Source organism: Carcharodon carcharias, chromosome 11 (assembly GCF_017639515.1).
Source record: "Carcharodon carcharias isolate sCarCar2 chromosome 11, sCarCar2.pri, whole genome shotgun sequence".
NCBI classification, from domain to species: domain Eukaryota; kingdom Metazoa; phylum Chordata; class Chondrichthyes; order Lamniformes; family Lamnidae; genus Carcharodon; species Carcharodon carcharias.
This window is the reverse complement of record NC_054477.1, coordinates 7,481,129-7,500,921: the sequence shown is the minus strand read 5'-3', so window position 1 is coordinate 7,500,921 and position 19,793 is coordinate 7,481,129. Positions and strand designations below refer to the sequence as shown.

Sequence of the window (19,793 nt, the reverse complement as noted above, 5' to 3'; positions counted from 1 at the left end):
TCCTATAGTGTGGTGCCCAGAACTGTACACAATACTCCAGCTGAGGTCTGATGAGTGTCCTATACAGGTTCAGCATAACCTCCTTGCTCTTGTACTCTGTGCCACTATTAATAAAGCCAGGGTACTGTATGCTTTATTAACTGCTCTCTCCACCTGTCCTGCCACCTTCAAATCACAGAATCACACAATGCAGAAGGGGCTCTTCGGCCCTTCGTGTTTGCTCCGACATGTAAGAAACACCTGACCTACCTACCTAATCCCATTTACCAGCACTTGGTCCATAGCCTTGAATGTTATGACGTGCCAAGTGCTCACCCAGGTACTTCTTAAAGGATGTGAGGCAACCCACCTCCACCACCCTCCCAGGCAGTGCGTTCCAGACCGTCATCACCCTCTGGGTAAAAATGTTTTTCGTCACATCCCCCCTAAACCTCCTGCCCCTCACCTTGAACTTATGTCCTCTTGTGACTGACTCTTCAACTAAGGGGAACAGCTGTTCCCTATCCACCGTGTCCATGCCCCTCATAATCTTGTACACCTCAATCAGGTCGCCCAACAGTCTTCTCTGCTCCAACGAAAACAACCCAAGTCATTCCAACCTCTCTTCATAACTTAAATGTTTCATCCCAGCAACATCCTGGTGAATCTCTGCACCCCCTCCAGTGCAATCACATCCTTCCTATAATGTGGCGATCAGAACTGCACAGAGTACTCCAGCTGTGGCCTCACCAAGGTTCTATACAACTCCAACATGACCTCCCTACTTTTGTAATCTATGCCTCGATTGATAAGGTGAGTGTCCCATATGCATTTTTCACCACCCCACTAATATGCCCCTCCACCTTCAGAGATCTATGGACACACACGCCAAGGTCCCTTTGTTCCTCAGAACTTCCTAGTGTCATGCTGTTCATTGAATACTTCCTTGTCAAATTACTCCATCCAAAGTGTATCACCTAACACTTTTCAGGGTTAAATTCCATCTGTCACTTATCTGCCCATTTGACCATCCTTCTGTCATCACCCTCCGTCTCCTACAACTAATTTTGAATCCACCTTATCAAATTACCCTGTATCCCATGTGCATTTGCCTTCTTTATAAGTCTCCCATGTGGGACTTTGTCAAAGGCTTTGCTGAAATCCATATAAACTACATCAACTGCACTACCCTCATCTACACACCTGGTCATCTCAAAAAATTCAATCAAATTTGTTAGGCATGACCTCCCTCTGACAAAACCATGCTTTCTATCGCTGATCAAACCTTGCCTCTCCGAGTGGAGATTGATTCTCTCCTTCAGAATTTTCTCCATGATCTATGCGTGTATACATCCAGGTCTTTTTGCTCCTGCACCCCCTTAAGAATTGTACCCCTTATTTTATATTGGCTTGCCATGTTCTTCCTACCAAAATGAATCACCTCACATTTCTCTACATTGAACTTCATCTACCACCTATCTGCTCACTCCGCCAACTTGTCTATGTCCTTTTGAAATTCTACACTGTCCTCCTCACAGGTCACAATGTTTCCAAGTTTTATATCATCCGCAAACTTTGAAATTGTCCCCTGCAACCAGCGTCTAGATTATTAATATATATCAGGAAAAGCATGAGACCCAATACCAACCCCTGGGGAACTCTGTTACAAACCTTCCTCCTGCTCAAAAAATATCCATTGACCATTATTGTGTTACCTATTACTCAGACAATTCCTTATCCACATTGCTATTTTGCCTTTTATTCCATGAGCAATAACTTTTCTCAAGTCGGTTGTGTGGCACTGTATCAAATGTCCGTTCAAAGTCCATGTACACCACATCAACAGCATTACCCTCATCAAACCTCTGTTACATCTTCCAAAAACTCCAGCAAGTTAGTTAAACATGATTTCCCCTTTAGAAATCCATGCTGTCTCTTCCTTATCAACCCATATTTTCCATGTGACTATTAATTCTATCCTGAATGATTGTTTCTGGAAGCTTCCCCACCACCGACATTAACCTGACTGGTCTGTAATTGCTGGGTTTATCCTAACAACCTTTTTTGAACAAGGGTGTAACGTTTGCAATTCTCCAGTACTCTGGAACCTCCTGTGAGTCTAGGGAAGACTGAAAGATTATGACCAGTGCCCCTGCAATTTCTACTCTCACTTTCTTCAATATCCTTGGATGCATCTCATCCAGTCCTGGTGCCTTGTCAACTTTAAGTACCGACTGTTTATCCAACACTTCCTCCTTGTCAATTTTGAACCTTTCTAGTGACATAGTTTCCTCATCTGTCATGGTGGCCTGGGTAGCATCTGCTTCCTTGGTAAAGATGGAAGCAAAGTAGTCATTTAATATCTCAGCCATGGCCCCGTCGTCCATATGTAAATCCCCGTTTTGGTCCCTAATCAGCCCTACTCCTCCTTTTACTATTTATATGCCTATAGAAAACTTTGAGATTCACCTTTATGTTGGTTCCCGGTTATCCAGCCCAGCTCCATTCTTGCCCCATGGAAGTCGACTCTCCCCGCAGTTAATGATTCTTACTCTGGATTGCCCACTGTACTTTTCTAACATCATCCTAAACCTTATGATACAATGATCTCTGTCTCCTAAATGTTCCCCCACTGACATGTGATCCACATGGCCCACCTCATTTCCAAAAACCAGGTCCAACAGTGCATCCTTTCATGTTGGACTGGAAACATACTGTTGTGGGAAATTCTCCTGAACACAATCTAGGAACGCTTGCCTCTCTCCACCCTTTACACTACCACTGTCCCAGTTTACATTTGAGTAATTAAAGCCGCCCATTATAACTACTCTATAATATTTGCATCTCTGTAATTTCCCTGCAGATTTGTTCCTCTACATTCTTCCCACTAGTTGGTGGCCTATAGGCTACACCAAGCAATGTAATTGCACCCTTTATGTTCCTTAGCTCTAGCCAAATTGATTCTGTCCTTGACCCTCTGGGACAAACTCTCTCTCCAGCACTGCAATGTTCTCCTTAACCAATACCACCAACCCTCCTTTCCTTATCTTTTCTGAACACCTTGTACCCAGGACTATTTAAAACCCAGTTCTGCCCTTCCTTGAGCCAGGTCTCTATTATCGGCATGGCAATCTGCACCTGTAACTCCCCAATCTTATTCACTATACTCCGTGCATTCACATACATGCACTGTAACCCTGATTTAGACTTCATGACTTTCTTCCTTATCCGACTCCACCTATTAACTTACTATTCTCTATATAGTGCTACCTGTCTCTCCCAGTATTTTGTGTGCCCTGGTATTCCTCTCTAATATTTTCTCTTGGTTCCCCTACCCCTGATGAGTTAGTTTAAAGCCCTCCCAACAGCATTAGCAAGGAACTCAGCCCCAGCTCTGTTCAAGTGCAACCCGTCCGGCTTGTACAGGTGCCATCTCCCCCAGAGCCAGTCCCAGTGTCCCAAGAATCTAAAGCCCTCCCTCCTGCACCATCTTTCCAGCCACACATTCATCTGCCTTATCCTCCTATTTCTGTACTCACTGGTACGTGGCACTGGGAGTAATCCAGAGATCACTACATTAAAGGTCCTGCTTGCTAATTTTCTACCTAGCTCCCTAAATTCTGTCTGTAGGACCACATTCCCCTTCTACCTAAGCCATTGGTCCCAATGTGACCACAACCTCTGGCTGTTCACCCTCCCCCAGAAGAATGTCCTGCAGCTGCTCTGTGACATCCTTGACCCCGGCACCGGAGAGACAACATCCCATCCTAGAGTCACATCTATGGCTGCAGAAACACCTGTCTGTTCCCTTGACTAATGAATCCTCTATCGCTATTGTTCTTCCTTTCTTCTCCCTCCCTTACTGCACAGCCGAACCGCTCCTGGTGCCACAAACTTAGCTCTGACTATACTCCTCTGACTATACGCCTTCACTGTCATCCAAAACAGAAAACCAATTTGTGAGCGGGACCCCAGGGGCCTCCTGCACTACCTGCCAAGTATTTAATACATCCAGGTACGTCTCTGGATTTAAAAGGCAATATAACCTTTTCATTGGGTCTTTTTTAGTCACCTCATTTCTAGAAGGTCCATTGAATTAAGTACCACTCAGTCACTTAACTAGCCAGCGGCAAACTTTCCCCAACCCACCTGGGATCAAGGGCCACTTGTGAGAAACCCCTCCCCACCGACACCCCCCGCCCCCCCCCCCACCCCACCCCTGCACCCTGGAATCTGTCAGCCAACCAGAAGTGAGACCCTACCTCCTGAGATCTGTCAGCCAATCAGAGGTGAGATCCTACCTCCTGAGATCTGCCAGCCAATCAGAGGTGAGTGATGGCAGGAGGATGGGGGTTCAGCAGAAGAGGACATCATCATTTCTGTCTGTCAGATTGCGCCTTATTGTCGAACTTCACTTTATTGTCATTTATGGAATCTTCCTAGAAGCAGAAAATCCTGCTGTACTGCAGCAATCAGCTGAAACTACATAAAATGCCAATCAAAACAGTGTTAATACGTCCCAATAGCTAATTGGAGAAGAAATTGGTTGAGGTATCTTCACAGTCTGAGTTAGAGGAGGTCACCAGCATCTAAGAAATAGAGTTACAAATGTTATCCAGCTCCAGTTTGGGAACAGAAGTCCCGATTGCTGCTTCCATTCCACTTCGCAACAGCAGTTTGCCAGCAATGGAGGCTGTTTCTCTCTGTTTCTTCCTCAGAAGAGCTTGAACGGGCATTTCTTTTGATTAAGCCTCATCAGGCGTTACCGTGTGTGACTCTATTTCCTGCTAACCCTCCAGGTATCTGTTTTGTGCTTCACATCCATACACCTATATCCCGGTTACTCTCTACAAGCCTTGTATCCCGCTCATTCTCCATGTACCTACTATTTTCGTTGCCTTGCATGTATTTCCTGTTTTATTTCCCTTCTGCCTGTTTGCTGTTTACTTTCCTCTGTGTTCAGTATTGTTTCTGTCTCAGTGCTTCCTGCCTGTGTGGGATATAGAATGGACAAGCAATGGTATTGCAGAGGGAGAATCCGAAGGCGATGTTATAGAGATGAAGAATCTGTGATGGATGTTGGTTGGGATGAAGAATTCATGCTTGACGTTATTAAAGATACAGAGTCCGTGGTCAGTTGTAATGCAGCTGAAGAGCTCAAAGCTGATGATGTCTGAGATGGAGGGGTAACGGCTGTACAGAGACAGAGTTTGTGACTGATGATGCCATCCGGGGAGACTCTGTGACTGATGGTTTGGAATTGTCCCTGACTACCAGTAATGCAATCTTAGTCCGGATTAGAGCCAAAGAAGTCTTTGCTAGTTGCGAGAACTGTATTTTGACGTGTACTTTGGTATTGCAGACCACGATGTCTTTGCTTGCAGCGGGACATCTGAAATATCGACTTTCTCCAACGAAGAATTGGAATCAGACTCCGATTCAGAAGATTCTAATCGTGGTTTAGCCAAACGCCATCCTCAAATATTTGTATCTCAATGGTAGGCAAGCTATGCGACTTGAATGTTGCAGGTGGAATAGCATCGCTCTGTCTACGGGAGAAACAGCGGGTCTGCTGAACGGAAAAGGAAAGCCAGCAGAGTTTGTACCAGTTGAGACGCGACCAGTCTTATAAAATTCCAACCCTGTCGAAATGCATACAAGAATATCGACCAGAAAGGTCCCAGGATTAACGCAAGTTCTGTGTAAATTAGCAGAAGCTGTTAAGAATTGGGAGCAAGACTAAAATGGATATGGATAGAAATGAAAGATAATAAAGGATCAATCATTGATCGACGTGGTCTACAGGCCACTTAATAATGGAAGGGAGGCAAAGGAAGAAATATCCAGACTAGGAGGAGTATCAAGTCGGTCAGGATCATTGTGAAGCAGACCGGAGGAATGTGAAACAGGTTAGGATCACTATGAAGCAAACCAGGAGGAATGTGAAGCAGGTCAGCATGACTGTGAAGCAGACGAGGGGGAATGTCAAGCAGGTCAACATCACTGTGAAGCAGACCAGGAGGAATGTCAAGCAGGTCAGCATGACTGTGAAGCAGACGAGGGGGAATGTCAAGCAGGTCAGCATCACTGTGAAGCAGACCAGGAGGAATGTCAAGCAGGTCAGCATGACTGTGAAGCAGACGAGGGGGAATGTCAAGCAGGTCAGCATCACTGTGAAGCAGACCGGGAGGAATGTCAAGCAGGTCAGCATCACTGTGAAGCAGACCGGGAGGAATGTCAAGCAGGTCAGCATCACTGTGAAGCAGACCGGGAGGAATGTCAAGCAGGTCAGCATCACTGTGAAGCAGACCGGGAGCAGTGTGAAAGTCAGGATCACTGTGAAGCAGACCGGAGGAATGTGAAACAGGTTAGGATCACTATGAAGCAAACCAGGAGGAATGTGAAGCAGGTCAGCATGACTGTGAAGCAGACGAGGGGGAATGTCAAGCAGGTCAGCATCACTGTGAAGCAGACCAGGAGGAATGTCAAGCAGGTCAGCATGACTGTGAAGCAGACGAGGGGGAATGTCAAGCAGGTCAGCATCACTGTGAAGCAGACCGGGAGGAATGTCAAGCAGGTCAGCATCACTGTGAAGCAGACCGGGAGGAATGTCAAGCAGGTCAGCATCACTGTGAAGCAGACCGGGAGGAATGTCAAGCAGGTCAGCATCACTGTGAAGCAGACCGGGAGCAGTGTGAAAGTCAGGATCACTGTGAAGCAGACCCAGGAACGTGTAACAGGTCTGGATTCTTGAAGTGAGAGAGAGAAAGAAAATCAAACTTGCAGTACAGGAGGGCTGAAAATTGATTGGCTGGTAATTATTATAGCTTTGTTTCCCTTTCTGCAAAGATAAGGAGTTAGTCTAAGGAGCTGGGAAATTAAAACTGAATTATTTTTAATAATGTTAAATAAAGCATTCAGTTAATCACCCTATATTTAACTGAGGACAAGAGAAGAAGCTGGTGGCTCTTTAATAATTTTATATAATAAGTTCTATTATATACTTGATAGTGGAATGGCAGTACAGTTCCAACCCATGGAGCGCACATCCTGTTCCATGTGGGAATGTCGGAAGGTTTCCTGTACATACAAACAAGGAGCAGAAGTAGGCCATTTGGCATCTCAAGCCTGCTCCACCATTTAATAAGATCATGGCATCCCATCTACCCCTTGTTTACCAAGAATCCATCCACCTCTGCCTTGAATAAGACTCTGCTTCCACCACTTTTCAGGAAGAGAGTTCTAAAGACTCACGATCCTCGGAGAGAAAAAAATTCACTGCATCTGTTTTAAATGGGTGACCCTTTATTTTTAAACAGTGACCCCCTAGTTCGAGATTCTCCTACAAGAGAAAACATCCTCTCCACATCCACCCTGTCAAGACCTCTCAGGGTCTTATAGGTTTCAATCAAGCCACCTCTTGCTCTTCTAAACTCCAGCTGATACAAGCCTAACCTGTCCAACCTTGCTTCATGACACAATCTTCCCATTCCAGGTATTAGTCTAGTAAACCTTCTCTGAACTGCTTCCAACAGATTTACATCCTTTCTTAAATAAGGAGACTAATACTGTACACAGCACTCTAAATGTGGTCTCACTAGTGTCCTGTACAACTGAAGCATAACCTCCCTACTTCTGTATTCAATTCCCCTCGCAATAAATGATAACATTCTACTAGTTTTCCTAATTACTTGTTGTACCTACATACAAGCCTTTTGTGATTCATGCAATAAGACATCCAGATCCCTCTGCATTTCAAAACTCTGCAATCTCTGGCCATTTAGATAATATGCTCCTTTTATTTGTTCTTCCCAAATGGACAATTTCACATTTTCCCACATTATACTCCATTTGCCAGATCTTTGCCCACTCACTTAACCCATCTATATATTTTTGTAGCCTCCTTTTGTCTTCTTCACAACTTACTTTCCTACCTATCTTTGTGCCAGCCATTCTTTTTTTTGTTCATTCATGGGATGTGGGTGTCGCTGACTAGGCCAGCATTTATTGCCCATCCCTAGTTGCCCTTGAGAAGGTGGGGGTGAGCTGCCTTCTTGAACTGCTGCAGTCCATGTGGTGTAGGTACACCCACAGTGCTGTTAGTGGTCGTTGGGGGGGGGGGGGGGGTGATTCCAAGATTTTGACCCAGCAACAGTGAAGGAATGGCAATATATTTCCAAGTCAGGATGGTGAATGGCTTGGAGGGGAATTTCCAAGTGGTAGTGTTCCCATTTATCAGCTGCTCTTGTCTTGTCCTTCTAGATGGTTGTGGTTGTGGGTTTGGAAGGTGCTAAGGAACCTTAGTGAATGCCTGCAGTGCATCTTGTAGATGCTACACGCTGCTGCTACTGGGCGTCGGTGGTGGAGGGGGTGAATGTTTGTGGATGTGGTGCCAATCAGGTGGGGCTGCTTTGTCCTGGATGGTGTCAAGCTTCTATCCATGCCAACATCTTACCCCCTACACCGTGAGCTTTTATATTTTGCAACAACCTTTGATGTGGCGCTTTATCAAATGGCTTCTGGAAGTCTAAGCACAGTACATCTGCCAATTTCCCTTTAACACAGCACATGTTACTTCCTCAAAGAACTGCAAATAAATTGGTTAAACTTGGTAACCGTATCTGCAGCAAGTGTTGTCAGCTGCAGCAGCACCAGCTCTGGGTTTCCCAGCTTGAGCAGCAGCTGGTGTCAGGGCAGCACAGCCAAGAGGTTGGAAGCTTTGTGGATAGACATGTTTATCGACACGTTCAGGTCCGGAGTGCTGTGTTGGTAGACAAGTGGGCAGATGGCTGACGGATGAAGTTCATTGCAGACGAATGTGAAGTGATTCATTTTGGTAGGAAGTACGACGAGAGACGGTGTCAAATAAAGAGTACGACTCCGGAGGGAGCGCAGGAGCAGAGGGACCTGGGTGCATAGGAATGGCCTTTCTTCTGCACCCTAATAATTCTGTGGCAAAGTGAAGTTGAAGCCCAACATCAGCTATGATCCATATGGAATGGCGGAGCAGTTTAGAGTTGGGTGTATGATCTCCTCCTGCTCTTATTTGGTATGTTCTTAGCGTCTACACGTTATTTCTGTTGGATTTGGTGTCCCTCAATGTGAGTTTTTCCCCAGGTTCGGTCGCAGACACGAAGCCTGCTCTTGTTGCCTTCTCCTTTCCACTCCCTCCATTCAACAGCCTTTTGTTTTTTTATATCTTCTGCTCAGTTCTTGGGTCAACCTTCGCGCCGGACCGCGCGCGGGAAAAAGACTCGAACTCTGATTGGACGGGCAGCGGGCGCGCGAGCTGACCGGTGGGTGCGGGGCGGGGCTGAGTTTTCAAAGCCCAACGGCTGCGGCGCGAGCGGCCGGCGACGAGGAGGCCAACTGATTGGGTGGCGGGTGGCCGAGCGCGCGAGCGACTGATCGTTCAAAGCCCAACGGCAGCCGGAGAGCGCGGGAAGGAAGTGAAGCTCTGGTTGGAGGGGATGCGAGACGGTGGGCGTGGCGATGGGAACGTGCTCGAAAGGCCCAAGGGAGAAAGAAGGGCGCTGGGAGCTGATGGCGGTCGCCGTCGAGTGCTGGGGCTGGGGCTGGGGCTGGGGCTGAGAAGTTTGTGACTGAAAGCGAGCACGGATGTAAGAGGTGGTGACCGCCAGCTTCCTCCTCACCGATCACCTGGATCGTGACAACAAAGGCGGACATTAATTACTCTGAATACCCCCCACCTCCCACCCCCACCAGCGAGTCTGCTGCCATCGTCGGTCACCTGGACCTTGTCGGGGGTGGGGTGGCATTTACAGATCTAGATTGGTCAGGGCCTTCGGGGATCCCGGCCTTGGAGCAGAAAGAAAAGATGGTTTCGGGGGTGTCACAGATCAGGAGTTTAGGAAGTGCGTTCTTATCCAGCTCGGTGAGTAACTCGGCCTCAGGCCCGTTCTGGTTTTGTGCCCTGTGTTTGGACTTGGCCCTTCTTTGCACACTCAGTTCACATCCCGGGGACGATCGATAGAAATGTTTAAAATGATGAAAAATGGGGTAGTGCAGGCGCAAAAAAAAAATAAATAAATAAATAAATAAACAAACCGGCCGTTCCCGAGTACTTGGGGAATGAAGGCGAGACGCCAGAGGCAGCAAAGTGTTGACGAGAAACGTCCCTCCAGGGCGAGGGTGCGGACTGCAACCCCTGTGTCGGTGGTCGGGACGCAACATTTCCGTTGGTCCTCGGGATTTTATCCAAGGCCGGGCTTCGCTGAGCCGTTGGCTCGCAGTCACTGTCGACACCCGCGGGTCAAGCTAAGGTGTGGGGCGGAGCAGTAATAGCAACCGATGTCCCGATGTAAGTGTGTGCCAAAACAGCTCGCTTTTATTTCCGTCATGGCGACTTGCTGAGTGTGGCCCGTGACGGGCGCGGTGGCATCGTGGCATCGTGTCACTGGGCCAGTAACCCAGAGGACTGGACGAATGCTGCTGAGGTACGCGTTCAAGTCTCACCGCGGCAACCAAGGGAATTTAAACGCTGCTAATTAAGTAAATCTAGAGTGAAAAGCAGTGCTCAACAACGGTGAACGTAAAACTACTGGATGGTTGCAAAGGCACATTTTGTTCACGAATGTCTTTTAGGGAAGGAGAAATGCTGTTCTTGTTCTGTTCTGGGTACCATGTGACTCTAGACCCCGCTCTGCGTAGTTAACTCTTAACTACGCCCTGAAACAGTCCGACAAGCTGCTCAGTTTCATCAAGCCACTATGAATAAGCCCATATAAATAAAGCCTGAAGGATCACCTGCATCAACGCAGGCATTGGAAAAAAAAACATGAGCACACCCAGCCCACTCAGCTCTACAAAGTCCTCCTTGCTAACATGTGGGAACTTGTGCAAATTTGGGAGAATTGCCCCACACAAAAGTCAAGCAATAGCCTGAATTAGTCATAATTTACAGAATCATACCTTTCAGTCCTCCACTGGTTATGTCCTGTTTCACTGACATGGCAGACCCACCAGAAGAGGTGACAGCATTAATGGAGTGACCCTGGGAATCCTCAACATTGACTCCGGACCCTATGAAGTCTCATGGCATCAGGTCAAAAGGGCAAGGAAATCTCCTGCTGATTAACACCTACTGAACTCTCTCAGCTGATGAATTAGTACTGCTCTATGTAGAACAAGAACTGAGGATAGCAAGGGAACGGAATATATTCTGGATTGGGGACTCTAATGTTCATTGCCAACATTGGTTCATTAATGCCAACACTGACTGAGCTGGCCAAGTTTTGACAGACATTTCTTCCAGACTGGGCTTTTGGCAGGTGATGAGAGAACCAACAAATGGGAAAGGTTTAACTTGACCTGTCCTCACTAATCTACCTGGGGCAGATGCATCTAACTCTGACAATATTGGTATTAGTGACCACCACGTAGTCTTTGTGGAGATGAAGTCCCGTCTTTACACTGAAGACTTTCCCCAGCCCATTTTGTTATGTGGCATTACCACCATGTGATAGATTCAGAACAAATCTAGCAGGTCAGACATGGGTATCCATGAGGTGCTATGTGCTTTGAGGGTTATCTTTTGGCTTGATCTTTACTGGGAGGGTTTTTCTCTACTCAGGAGTAATACTCCTGACTCAGGTAGGTTACTTCAAAACTACTTTATTAACACTGTGTATGTGATAGGCTAGAAGTTAAGTACATCTTTCTTGAGTACAGACTGTTCCATCTGCTCTACCAAGACTCTGGCACATGACTGCAGTGGCACAATTGCATCATGATACACAATCCATTACTATAATTATTAACCCATTATACTATACCTCCCCCAGGTATAATATCAACTTCTTTAATAACAATGTTAAATGACTTCTTAAACTATTTACATCATTTTTAAAAGCTTCTGTAATGTCCTTTATGTTACAGATTCTATCCAACTCCTGTTCCTACTCTTCCCCCACCCACCCCCATGCCACATCAGATCCCTGTGCCAGTTCTATGCCTCCCATGTATCCTTCATACCCCCGCCAATCACCTAAGCTACCTCTATATTCCCCACATATCCTCCATGCCCCCTCAATTCATCCATGTCACTTCTCTGCCCCCATTTATTCTCCATTTCCCCTCAGATCACTCATGCTTTCTATTGCCCCCTTGCCTCCCATGTATCCTTAATAGCCACTCACCCATTATGCACTATCCTCAGATTCCATTCAGGGAACAGGGTATTTTGGACCTGGTAATGTGTAATAAGACAGAATTAATCAAAGACCTCATATTAAAAGGATCCTCTAGGCAAGAGTGATCATAACATAATAGAATTTCACATTCGCTTTGAGTGTAAGAGATATGGGTCCATAACTTGTGTCTTAAACTTAAATGAAAGGCAATTAAAAGAGTATGAAGACACCATCGTCAGAACTGGACTAGGTAAATGGGTTAAAAGGGAAGGTGGTAGAGAAGCAATAGCAGGTATTTAAGGGAGATTATTTCAAAACTCTCAAAGCTGCCATAAACTGAAGGAGATAGCTGAAGAGATAGTGGAGGCGTTAGTGGTGATCGTTCAGGAATCACTCGAGTCAGGAAGGGTCCCAGAGAACTGGAAAATCGCTAATGTAACCCCCCCTATAGGGTCGAGACTAATAGGAACTACAATAACAGGTACCTCATTTGGCACAGGCGTTTCATCAGTATATGATTCAATGGAGACATCAATTATGTCTATAACAGGTCAATTAGGTGCTTTGGTGCCTACAGGTTATATAACATTCCTTGGTAATACTGACTGTGGAAACGTGTCCCTACTCCTCAGGTGACCTACGTGTTTACGAACGATCCGGCCTTCCACATCTACTTGGAATAAAAGGGGCCTGGTCTAACAGACAATAATTCCTCAGATCCAACTTGGACTGCTACCAAAGTTTCTTACATATACGGCTTCATCTACTATAAATTCCCAGGCTCTACTGTGGGGGAGGAGGTGGCATAGTGGTATTGTCACTGGACTAGTATTCCAAATTGCACCATGGTAGTTGGTGGAATTAGAATTCAATAAAAATGTGGAATTAAGAGACTGATGATAACCAGAAAACCATTGCCGATTGTCGTAAAAACCCATCTGGTTCACTAATGTCCTTTAGGGAAGGAAATCTGCCCTTACCTGGTCTGGCCTACAGATCCACAGCAATATGGTTGACTCTTAACTGCCCTCTGAACAAGGGTAACTAGGGATGGACAATAAATGCTGGCCTAGCCAGTGACATCCTGTGAATGAGTAAAAAAAAAAATTGTGGATTTTTTTCTGATTACCTTGATTGTTCTCTACCCTCCCTGGCAAATTTGAAAAAACGAGGCTCAGTCTCATTTTCAGGTGACGCTTCATAAGCAGTTCTACTGGTGGAACTCCCGTGCATGTAAAGTCGTGTGGTAGCTAAGAAGGAAGCGTGAGATCTTGGTTTCGAAGGTTCTTGCTTCAATTTTTTTTATTCCTGACTTGAAATTTTGCTTTCAGCCCTCTAAGCTAGTCCGTTTGATGCTGTGCAGTAAGGTGCAGTTCGGATGTGTTGAATGCCGTTTAGATTGGTGAAGTTCTGAAACTCAGCACTTGTAAATATGGCTCCGTTGTCTGATATAATGACTGGGAAATCCATGAGTCAAAAAGCATTGACGTAACCTGTAGCAATCGATGTAGGTGATCTCACCTCAAAAACCTCCATCCATTTTGAGTGTGCGGTGATTATAAGCAAAAACATTGTGCCTAGGAATGGACCTACATAGTAAATATGGATCTGCATCCGTGGTCAGCAAGGCCATTCCCAAGTGCATAGTGGGGCTGTGGCTGGCAACTTTTGTTGCAGTTGGCACTGTTGATAGTGTTTCACTAACTTCTCGATATCTGCATGTATACCAGACCACACATGTAATTCTTGGCAAGCATTTTCATTTTAGAAGTGCCAGGATAAGTGCTGTGTAATTCAGTTAGGAGCAGTTCCCTGCCTGTTACAGGAACAACTACCCTTGCTCCCCAGGGTATGGTGCCATCCTGACAACTCAATTCTTATTTGCGAGTAAAAAATTGTTTCATTCCCTCGGAGACTGGCTCATTTAACCACCCTGTACATATCTGGCCTCTAACTTAGAATTGAAGGGGAATCTTGATTGGTCCAGTTCCTGATCTGCTTCGTGCAGACTGGCGATGTGTCTAAAAAAATTCAATGCAAGGATGATTTCTTGGGATACAGGAGTACGTGAGATGCTTTCTAGCAACGGTAGGTGGCTAAGGGCTTCCGCGTTGGCTAGGTGTATCCCAGGTCAGTGCTTGAAAGTCTGTTCGTAGGTGGACCGAAATAATACCCATTGCTGAATTCTTGCTGAGGCTATCGGCAGGATAGCCTTGTCTTCTCTGAAAAGACCCGAAAGCAGTTTATGATCAAAGACGACAGTAAAATGCTTTCCATGTAAGTACTGGTGGAAATTTTTAACTCCAAAGACTATTTGACAGTCCTTCCCAATCTGCGCACAACCTCTTTCAGCCATTGAGAGGGTTCTTGATATGTAACCTATTGGCCTCAAAGAGCCATCATCCATTTCATGGGACAATACTGTACCAACACCATATGAAGAGGCATCACAGGTCAATTTAAATGGTTGCACTAACAAGGGTGAGGAGTACAGCGGTTGTTTTACTCTGTTGAAGGCTGCCTCCTGTGGAACCTTCCAGGACTAACGATGGTGCTTCTTCAGCAATATATGCAAGGGGGCCAGTACAATCGATAAAAATCACCCATAGTACTTTACCATCCTTAAAATGATTTGAGTTTGGTGATGTTTGTGGAGGAAGGAGCCTCCTTTATCACCTTAACCTTTTCTTACGGGGTGTAATCCTTGTGTGTCTACATGGTGCCTCAGATAGGTAACCACGGTGGCTTGGAAAGTGCATTTCTCCTTTTGTAGGTGGGCTCCAGCTTCCAAAAATCTTTTTAATACCTCCTTTAAATTTGCTAAATGCTCGGCCTTTGTTGATCCAGATATGAGGACATTGTCAAGGTATACTACAACCAATGGTTGTAACAAACTCTCCATCATCCTTTGAAATATTGCACATGCCAAAAGGTCGGCGCATACACTGGAATAGGCCTTTGTGTCTTTATTGTGACAAACCCCTGAGATGTGTTATCTAACTCGGGTTGATAGTACGTGTGACTTATATCCAACTCATAGAAACTAGAAGCAGGAGTAGGCCATTCAGCCCTTTGAGCCTGCTCCATAATTCATTATGATCATGGCTGATCATCCAACTCATTAGCCTGCTCCCGCTTTCTCTCCTTATCCTTTGATGCCTTTCGCCCCAAGAGCTATATCTAACTCCTTCTTGAAAACATACAATGTTTTGGTCTCAACTACTTTCTGCGGTAATGAATTCCACAGGCTCACCACTCTCTGGGTGAAGAAATTTCTGCTCATCTCAGTCCTAAATGGTCTACCCCATATCCTCAGACTGTGACCCCTGGTCCTGGACTCCCCCACCATTGGGAACATCCTTCCTGCATCTACCCTGTCTAGCCCTGTTAGAATTTTATAGGTTTCTATGAGATCCCCCCTCATTCTTCTGAACTCCACGAATATAATCCTAATTGACTCAACCTCTCCTCATATGTCAGTCCCGCCATCCCAGGAATCAGTCGGGTAAACCTTTGCTGCACTCCCTCTATAGCAAGTACATCCTTCCTCGGATAAGGAGACCAAAACTGCACACAATATTCCAGGTGTAGTCTCACCAAGGCCCTGTACAATTGCAGCAAGACATCCCTGTTCCTGTACTCGAATCCTCTGGCTATGAAGGCCAACATACCATTTGCCTTTTTTATCGACTGCTGCACTTGCATGCTTACCTTCAACTTAACGTAGGATTGACCTCCTATCAGCTTGGCATACAAGTCTTCACTTGGAATTGGATATTTATCCAACTTGGTGGCCCGATTAACTGTTAGCTCATAAACGCGGTAAACGTGGACAGGCTTATTTGGTTTCAGTATGGGGACGATAGGTGCTGCCCATTCCGAAAATTGAACTGGCTGTATGATACCTAGTTCCTCCAACCTGTTTAACTCAGCATCCACTTTTTCTCTTAAGCCATATAGTACCAGTCTTGCCTTAAAAAGCTGGGGAGTTGCCTCTGGATCAACTTGCAAGCCTTTGATTTTTCCTAATTCGTTGTGAAAGACACTGACCTTTCTTTTAAACAATTCTGGCAGCCCTCCTGCCCGCACTTGAAAAATCTCAGACCAATTTAACTTTATTTCTTTTGGCCAATCACAGTCCAGAAGGTTTGGACCTTCCCCAATCACTATTATTACTGGGAGCTGGGCTGACTGCTGCCCATAGCTCACAGGTAGCATTGCGGTGCCTTTTACTTTTATGGCTTCTCCTGTGTTAAGTCTTCAACTGGATAAAACTTCTTTCCAGGCTTAAGGGCTGGGTTCCTTCTCTCAGGTACTGAAATGTGTGCTCACTCATTACCGTGGCTGATGCCCCTATATCCACCTCCATAACCAGAGAATTCCCGTTTACATGGGGTGTAACAATAACACGATTTGCCTTGACTGCTTTAAGATTAAGAAGAGAGCGAATGTCCGAATTAGTTATTTCAGGTGTCACAACTCACTGGGGATAGTGCACTATAATATGAAGCCCCACTGTTCCCTGAGCCACAACAAATGTGAAAAGTTTGAACAAACCACCAGATTGCCCCAATTCTACCTAACAGTTTAATTTAGATTAACAGAATATGAGCACCAGGTTTGTAAACTTAATAACTCAATAACTGTATATTGAACAAACTGTGGTTAACCAGTGGCAAAGGAAAGAAATATAAACTGCTAATTTCTAACTCTATAACCTAAACTCTAACTCATCTTAAATCCCTATACATACACATAAAAGACACACAAAAACATGGATTTTAAGGGTGGGATAAAACAGTTCAATAGCACCAATTCCAGAGTACAGGATTCAGTAGTTTGACTTTGATCGGTGTCTTCCAAATTCCTTTCAGTTTTTCTTAATGACTCAAAGTTGACTTCCAGCGCTTTCAGTATTTAGTTCACGGGCTGAGCCCTTGCCTTTCAATATCTCTAACAGTGATTTTCCCCTTTGCCTCTTGACAGGAGGTTTCAGAGAGAGAGAGAGCAGGTTATAAAGATATGAAGAGAAAAAGCCAGGTAGCTATTAGTGTGTAATTACTGGAATCTTCCACACACAGGGGAAAGAGGTTCCAGGTCTTGTTCCTTTCAGGCTAGGAGCTATTCTGCTGCACTGGTCTCACACAAAACCTGGTCAAGAGCCAATTAAAACTTTGCCAGGCAGCTCCTTTGGTCCAGGACTCCTTTCCGGCACCATCCTGTCTTTCATGACACAATCTGGTTACGACTGCAAAATTGTATATATCTCTCATCCTGTTTCAGTGGACATGTCTTTCAAACTGCAGCCATTGTAATTTTAATCGACATTCCAACAGAAAATAAAAAGATATGTTCTTTATAACAGTCCAACAGAAATAAAAATATACATTCCTTACACAGGCTCTTTCACATTATGTACTTATAACATCTTTGCTGGCTGGTTTCTTGGCAGCTTGGACTTAGCTCTGCACTGCTTTATCAGAATCTTTTGCAACAGTAATAGCACTTGGTCTCCTTAAATCTACATGTTTCAGGAGTGTGGTTATCCCCATGTCAGTAACATTTCAACTTCAGGATCATTGCCTGATTGCGTCCGGTAAACGTTTTTGATTTCTGGGTAATTGGGAATGATTCCTGCTTTGCAGCTGCTTCTGTGGTTTTGCTGCCACAGAGCTGCAGGTGGCTGCAGGTTTCTGCGAATCTTTTTCAGCACTTTCCATGACCAGCACTATCTCCATTGCTCATTTAAAATTTACATCAACTTATGCCAGCAATCAATGGCATTGTTGCGCATGCAACAAGCTAACCGGTTCTGTAGCATTTATATTTATTCGTTCATGGGGTGTGGGCTAGGATCCTGGCTAGGTCAGCATTTATTGCCCATCCCTAATTGTCCTTGTTCAGGGGGCATTTAAGAGTCAACCACATTGCTGTGGGTCTGCATTCACATATAGGATGGAAGACTAGTGAACTAGATGGACTTTTATGACAATGGTTTCATGGTCGTCATCAAACTTTTAATTCCAGATTTTTTTTATTGCTGTGGTGGGCTTTGAACACGGGACCCTGGAGCATTACCTTGGGCCTTTGGGAAACCAGTATAGTGACAATACCACTATGCCACCATCTCCCTGTCGGTCAAGGTCACTCCAAAATCACAATGCTCTGACAATTGCTTCAACTTGGCAATATAAGTCGAGATTGATTCACCAGGGGTCCTCATCCTCATATTAAATTTACATCTTTGCATAATGACTAATGGTTTGAGCTGAAAATGACACTTCACTAAATCTACAAGCTCACTGAACAATTTGGAGTCTGGCACGCTTGGAGCTGTGAGACTGCGAATAAGGTTATAGGTTTTGCTCCCACAGTTCTCAAGCGAATTGCTTTGCGCTTTGCGTCCTCCTGTATTTTGTTGACCTGGAAATAAAACCCAAGGCTCCTGATGTATTGAGTTCAGCCCTCTGTGGAGGAGTCAAATTGGCTGATTCTCCCAAAGAGAGGCATCCTGATGAGTAATTTTTTCCTTCTTTAAAACAAGATACAGTTGTACGGTGAGAAGCAGAGCCAGGATCATTTATTCTCGTCGCCAGATGTACTACCTAGAGGCTCCTTTAGTTGAACAACAAACTTTATTTACAGAGCTCCTGGGTTAGCTGCAGGCCTCCAGCAAGGCTGCAGGCCTCAAGCAATACACACTCTAGACTTCCCCATGCTCAGTGCTGGTTGGCTGTTCTGACCATGTGACCCTTAATCAGAATTCGCAAAGTCTGATATCAAGCGAGGAAAGCGGCACTTGACCCGTCAATGACAATGGCTTTTTCTGTTGTATTGTGCAGCACTTTGTTTAAAAAATGCAGAGGCACAGGTTTCATGTTGGATCACTGATGGGGCGGCCTTTGATTCGCCTGCCCCGCCATGACCTCAGGCCTTCAGTAATCCGGGCACCATATTTCAAGGGTGGCCCTGCACAGAGCTAGCGCTCTCCAAGGGATCAAAAGCTGCAGGAGAGTCATGGCTGCCAAAGGTAGGAAGCAATCCCCAAATTTAGCAACACCTCCCTTGAGCGCCTACTGGATGCAGTTGAGGCCTGCCACAAAATTCTCTACCGCCACTCTGGGCGAAGACCAGCAAGCATTGTCAATCCAGCATGGGAGGCAGTGACAGCAGTGGTCATGTGCCACTGCCCTGCAAAAGAGGACAGCCACCCAATTCCGAAAAAGGATGAATGATCTCCTCTGTTCTACCAGGGTAAGTCACTCTTCTCATCACTCTAATCTCACACTCACAAACCCATCACACATCCACAGGGATCTCACTTGCTGTCTGTTCAAGAGACATCGCCATTCACTCTCTCACACATACCTTCATCTGCCCTGTGAATTATGTCTTCATCCTGCCCATGACACCACCCACACATGCCATCGTCCTCATCTGGCCCAGCAGGCATCCTGCTTACAGTTTGTCCATCTGTACCCATGCAGGACAAGCTGGCACACAACAAAGGGAGAGGTCAGACTGGTGTAGGAATGCCCGACATCAAGGTTCTCACACACTTTGAAAATAGAGCCATCCAGCTGGCCAATGACGATCTGGACCATTCTTGTGCTGACGGTGAGTTTGGTAGTTCTCAACCAAGTGAAGATCCAGCAGTGCAAT

At 45.5% G+C, this 19,793-nt stretch overlaps 1 long non-coding RNA gene across 1 annotated transcript in view; it reads left to right on the top strand.

Annotated features, from left to right (window-relative positions):
- The first annotated feature begins 6,700 nt into the window (after window positions 1–6,700).
- The window catches only part of LOC121284273, a 51,138-nt gene continuing 38,045 nt past the window's right edge, over window positions 6,701–19,793 (top strand). The window contains exon 1 of the long non-coding RNA XR_005944459.1: window positions 6,701–6,793. This is a non-coding gene — a long non-coding RNA (uncharacterized LOC121284273). The remainder of the gene's footprint in view (window positions 6,794–19,793) is intronic.